We start from the raw sequence: 6,335 nt of genomic DNA, 5'->3' as shown, positions 1-6,335 counted from the left end.
AAAAAATTCTAGGACAATGATTAGTGGAAGTGGTCTATTGTACTCTTCAGCCTCTCATTATAGTGTTGCTGACACCTTCTCTCTTCCTATCTCTCTGTCGTAATTTTTATAATTTGCTGTCGCCTGCAGTGTTGGCCGCTCTCCAGTTTCGCAGTGATCCCACAACACAAAGTGAAAGAGGAGAGAGAGAGGAGAGAGCGCCTCAATTCGTTTGGTAGTAGTGTATTGGGTGGGTGGGTGGGTGGGGGGGGGGGGGCGCGCAGTTGGGACCTACAGTAAGAGAGAGAGAGGCTGAGAGACTAGAGAGTAGTATTGCAGCAGTAATTGGTCAGGATTGGGCTGCTCTGCCTCGGACGTACATGCTCCTCTCTCTCTCCCTTCTCTCTCTCTCCCTCTCCCCCTCCCTCTCTCTCTCTCCTCCCAGTGGGCAACGAGTTATGTTGTGTTCCGCTCCCATCTGTTCCCCCCCCACCCCTCTCTCTTTCTCTCCGTCTCTCTAACTCTCTCGCTCTAGAACTGACCTCATAGAGGTGTGGACGCTGTCCTGACATGGGGCGTCCAGACATCAGCCCTCGCTAGACCACGCCAGTGTCAGTTTCTTAAGAGCGCTTGCGAGCCTTCCTAGTTGCTCGTCTAAGATAACAGACATTACTAAATCCTGGGCCATGGGAATAACCTGTCAAAGGATACTGGATATGATTGAGCAAGAAAAGTACAGTAATTGGAATGGTCCCTAAGGTGAGTTGGACGTTGCTGATGTGGATTTTTTTTTTTTGTGCCAGTCGCACACTTCATGTATAGCCAGCTATACACTTTCAAGATACGATGATTTAGCTCATTTCCAAGGTTTGTCAACCATCAGGTTATGGAGTGTAATTAGGGTTAATCTGCTGTAAATCGGGGTGTATTGTAGATGTCAGGTTTTGTGCTTCAGCCTTGTACAAAGCACTACTGTTCATGATTTTTTGTGCTTTTAAAAGTCTAGCTCTTCGTCTAATCATAATTGTAGTGGCTGATGGTGCTGAGCCACTCGGACCTCCAATTACTCTGTCCAGAGTTTCAATTTAGTGTGACGCTAATGGCAGCTCTGCCCTGCGCTCTAATTAGATGGCATGAGACCACTGCTATTAGACTGCAAGTTTATGTTTTACCATGTTGCTGTGTGTGCATGTGCGTGCGTGTTATTATTTTGTGTCTACTGGCGGGGTATAAGCAGTAATGCCTCCTACTTTGTGTGTCTTATATTCTGGGAGCATGTAGTAATGCAGGGTAGAGGTATGCTTTGCCACATATTTTATTATTTAGATTTAATTTAAAAATGTAAATTTGACAAAATGTATATGTCATAAACCAAAGGATCATATGAAACTAAAACTAAAAACAAAACACAAACAATAAAAGTACGACGATGTCCCAAGAGAACAAAATGCTTTGGATGAATGTCTAGTTTAGAAGAACACAATGCAAGTTCTTAAGGGAAAAAATATATTGTCTTTCTTTGAAGTGTGACCAAATATTTATATTATTATTATATTTTTTCATATGGAAAGACTTTAAAGTGATCTGCTGACCACCTGCATTGTGAATTGTGTGTGTGCGCATGTGTGCGTGTGTGTACGTCCATCTTTGTGTGTGCGTGTCTGTGTGTGTTGCGTCCTCATTCTGTTGGCCCTAACTAGAGCACCCAGTCTAAATGCGTCACACAGGGAGAGAGGGAGACCAGAAAAGAGAGCACATTTGTTATTAAACTAGTTTTTCGGCGCATGGTATTAGGGTAGTTGTTTTTAGATATCCTGCTTAATGACAGAACATTACGTTGTGTTCACCTTCAGCTTCCAACGTATTTAGCACACGCTGTGATCCACAGCACTTTGTGTAGTACTGTACAAAGTACAAAGCTTATAATATGGTATCACCAACATTATTAGCATCCTCCTTATGCTAGAGTTAAGAACTTGTCTTATATCACCACTAAAATGTGTGCAGTAAACGGGTATACTGAGTGACGTGGTAGGCTTTTGAAATAAAAGCCAAGCAAAATGTTAATGTAAACAGTATGTACAGTCTATTCATTTATTTTGCTGCATACAGGTCAATGGACCCAGTTAACATCATACTGTCATATCTCTCTCTCTCTCGTGTTTATATATTTCTTCCATACATACTGTACATTTCCATATGGCGAGGCAGAGGAAAACTTTTCCCCAGTCTCCACCCCCCCACTTCTCCTTTCCTGTCCGACCCTTGTCTTGCATTTTAATCTGAGGCCAAACACAGCTTCCTCTGTCCATCCGCCTCACATACGCATTTGTCCTGCATAGTCACAACGGACAACAAAACAAAAAAAAACGCATGTGTCATTTAGCAAAAATAAACACAAATTGGAGGTATTCATCACTGCTAGACATCCCCAATGGTCATTTCAGTAAGTGTCGTTTCTTAAACTAAGCTATTTGCTACACTGATAATTTAACATGTATATAAACATGTCATGAGTCAGGAATTTGCATGTTAATGACTTGACAGTAAGTACGTTGGATGCAACATTGTGTGTGTGTGTGTGTGTGTGTGGGGGGGGGGGGGGGCTAGCTGGCGTGAGGTCTCCTAAATAAGTTGCGTTCTATCTGGCTGTACACCAACTCCACAGCTATTTAGTATTCAAGAATTCATCCCCAAAGTCATGATTCTTGTCAGAAGAAATCCTTTTGTTCTCTCCTTCCGTCTCCTCTGGCCATTTATCACACTCTATAACTCTTTTCCATTCATCGTTCTTTTCCACAGTCCTGCTAACGCTTACTACTGTAGCTAACATTGTACCACATACAAACATTTGCATACTAACATTAGCCTCTTTGGTAAGATGCTTTTCTTGGCCCTGTAATGCTTATAGTTACTCTGCTCTGCCATTGGTTGCTGTTGTTATTGTTGTTGATGTAGCAGCTGCTATTCCAGTCATAGTCATTGTTTGGTCTGCCGTAAGGGAGAGAAGGCCTGGATGTTACTCCGACTCCTCCGGCCAATTTCAAGGGATTCCTCTTCTTATATGAGGCTAAATTGATGCCTCCTCAGTCAGAATTCTGGCCAGCTAGAGTCAGCCAGACATTCCTGGACTTGTCCCGGCACTGAGGCCAGACTTCTGCAGCCCCAGGGAATACCATCCAGGAATCTCATAAAACTGGGAGAGGGTTAATGTCAAGAAATGTCAATCGGTGACATTGGGGAGTTTTTAGCCATGGTGGTTAATAGTCATTCAATTAGACAAATGAATTTGTTTAACAGCTGAATGGCGTATTGTAGTTGTTGGCCAATCACTGTTAGTCTAGATTAAGTCTCTGGAAGATCGGAAGATCAGTTTATCCATTTATTTGGCAGTCCAACTTTCTTTGGAAAAATATCTTTCTCTTTGACTGTTTTCAGACAGATGTTTTCCTGTTTTTAATCTGTGAGAAATAGAACTGCGAAGTGCCGTGCGTTGCATCTCCAACTGGCACACGGTTGCTAACATCAGGCAGTCAGGAATCTGTTGCAGGGAGAACAACTGACTGTGAAGTAGATATTGGTGTGCCACAAAAAACAGACTGTGTGTGTGTGTGTGTGTGTGTGTGTGTGTGTGTGTGTGTGTGTGTGTACTTGTATTACTAAACTTGTGAAGGCCAGTATAGCAGAAATTGAGAAATAGACATTGTGAGGACAGTTTTCCTGTTACTCACAAGAGAAATGGTTGTTTGGTATCTAAAACATTTTTAGTTGGTCTTACTATTAGGAAAAGGTTCAGGTTGGGGTTAGAATTAGGCATTTAGAGGTTAGGTTTAGGGGTTGGGGCTAGAGTTATGTTTGATACATGGTTGTGCACCGAATATATCTGCAAGCTCACTTCGTGTCGCATCGCTATATGCTATTTGTGGTGCAGGACTCAGGCTTAAGGGTTAGGGTTAAAATGCCCAAAACATTATGTAAAAATATAAATGTGTTTATTTATTTATAAAATTGGCATCCTAAAACGTTGATGTCCTCACAAGTAGTAGTAATACCAACGCGTGTGTGTTCTACAGATAATCCATCTTGGCAATGATAAAGACAGACAGGATCTCAGAGGGAGGGGGAAACGTATATGAATGACTCCCCCAATTCCACCATCACTCACTGGCTCTCTGTCTTTCTCTTTCCCTCTGTCTGTTTTTCTGTCTGCCGTGCTCTCACTCTCTTCTGTTGCTCTCTTCATGTTTTTCTTCCCCCTCCGTCTTCTCTCTAGTCCATCAATTTACATTAAAAGGACCCCCCCTCTGACACATAGAGGTTGCCATAGACACGTAGAGCCTTCGTTTTTAACTGGGACATCTGGGAAAATGAAGAAGCTGTCAGGCTCGTCTGAGGAGAATGGCACACACACGCACACGCACCCACACACACACACACACACACACACACACACACACACACACACACACACACACACACACACACACACACACACACACACACACACACACACACACATAACAACTATTAAATTAGTTCCATCCAGCTCTGCAGAGGGGTACATTTAGGCCCTGTACCGTACTACCTATCTACCTGAACTTGAGTTGGAGTTTACAGTGGTGTTGGAAAACAACTGATTATTGTATGTGTGTGTGTAAGGGTGTACACACCTAGTTTGTATATTAACCGTGCGCCCTACTCCAATGTTTTTCTCTCGCACGCGCAATCTCTCTCTCGCTCTCTCTCTCGTTCACTCTGGGATGAGCGCTTGGCTGTTGTCATAGTGACCACAGTACTATGGCCCTGATCATCTTGGCAAATCCACAAACCCTCAGGACCTCTGCTCTGTGTTCATGGGGTGGGGGGACTGTGTGTGTGTGTGTGTGTGTGTGTGTGTGTGTGTGTGTGTGTGTGTGTGTGTGTGTGTGTGTGTGTGTGTGTGTGTGTGTGTGTGTGTGTGTGTGTGTGTGTGTGTGTGTGCGTGCGCGTGCGCGCCTCTCTGTGTATGTACTTAAACTCTTACTCTCTTGTTATAGCCTGTTGTTGGCCTTGAAGTGGAGAGAGGCCTGTGGTGAAATGTCCTCTCCAAGTGGACGAGTACATAGAGACGGAACACGTGAAAAGGAAGAATGGTTGGTGTGGGGTTGGGGGGGGGCTGGGGGTCTAGAGCTAATCAGAAAAGTATCAATGTCGGAAACATGGATTCATGGGTTTTTATTTTTTATCCCCAGCTGGTACAGTTTTAGAGAGGAAGGCAATTCAGACAGTATCCTAAGCATGCAAACCCCTGATCTACAACTACAGTTGTACATCCAGAAATAGTTACGGTAGTTTGATTCAGACTCATCAAATCTCATTCTCCCACGTATAATTTACGTATAATTTATCATTTAGTTTGAACATGACGGCTGATGTCAAAACTCGACTTTCATCCATCCACATGTATGACAGTTCATGTTACATGTTATTACAATTTGTCGCTCAGGAAATGTACAAAATAACCTTTGTTCCAATGGATCCAATATCCTAACCCTTCCTCTTTGCCTTGCCTACTTGTTGTCAATTAGTTGTACGAGCTCTTGTTTTATTGGATCCTGTTTATTAGATACACTTATTTGTTTTAGCTCTTGCTCATTTGATTTTCCTAGTTGTCTCATCTGCTTAAGAAAGTAGGTAACTGATATATTGCCTTAGTATTACCTTAGTGCTAGGTATACTCTTAGTTACTTGTTTTAGAAGAGAATGCACTTAAGACTTCTGGTGATTAGTAGTTTCCTTGCCTACCTATGTTGAATGCACTTATTGTAAGTCGCTTTGGATAAAAGCGTGTGCTAAATGACCGTAATGTATTGTAATCCAATGATGATTTAATCATCAGTGGAGTCATAAGCTCTTGTTATGTTCAGACTCGAGGCCTTGTGGTTAAAGTGTCCACCCTGAGATTCAGAGGTGGGGGGTTCAATCCCCGGCTGAGTCATACCAAACACAAGCCTACCTGCTTGTGTTGGGACTCAGCATCAAGGGTTCGATGGGGATTGGGGGGTGCGGGGGGTGTGTGTGTAAGTCCTTGCAACATACTAGCGTCATGTCCTGGGAGTGTACTTATGCTACGTTAACAGGAGATGGGCTCCTAACCTAACCCATGGGCCACATGGCTCGGAACCTTACTTTTCATGTTAATACTTTTTATACATTGCTTAAATATTTATAAAACCCACAGACAAAATAAAATTGTTAAAGGGGTAGTTCACCCCCAAAATAACTTTTTTTCTATTGATTACTGACCATCTGGAGCCTTGAATTCATAGATATTTTTTTGTTTTTGTCACATTCCTAAGCCAATAATTTGATTATAA

General features: G+C 42.7%; 1 protein-coding gene across 1 annotated transcript in view; it reads left to right on the top strand.

The window, feature by feature from the left end:
- The first annotated feature begins 540 nt into the window (after positions 1-540).
- The window catches only part of LOC308103733 (pleckstrin homology domain-containing family G member 1), a 57,638-nt gene continuing 51,843 nt past the window's right edge, over positions 541-6,335 (top strand). Inside the window, exon 1 of the mRNA XM_080453872.1 lies at positions 541-738. The gene's annotated coding sequence lies outside the window, so the exon portion shown is untranslated. The remainder of the gene's footprint in view (positions 739-6,335) is intronic.

The sequence above is a fragment of the Gymnoscopelus braueri genome (assembly GCF_963280865.1).
Source record: "Gymnoscopelus braueri genome assembly, chromosome: 16".
Classification (NCBI taxonomy): domain Eukaryota; kingdom Metazoa; phylum Chordata; class Actinopteri; order Myctophiformes; family Myctophidae; genus Gymnoscopelus; species Gymnoscopelus braueri.
Note: the sequence above shows the minus strand (reverse complement) of the source record. Positions and strands in the feature narration are given on the sequence as shown.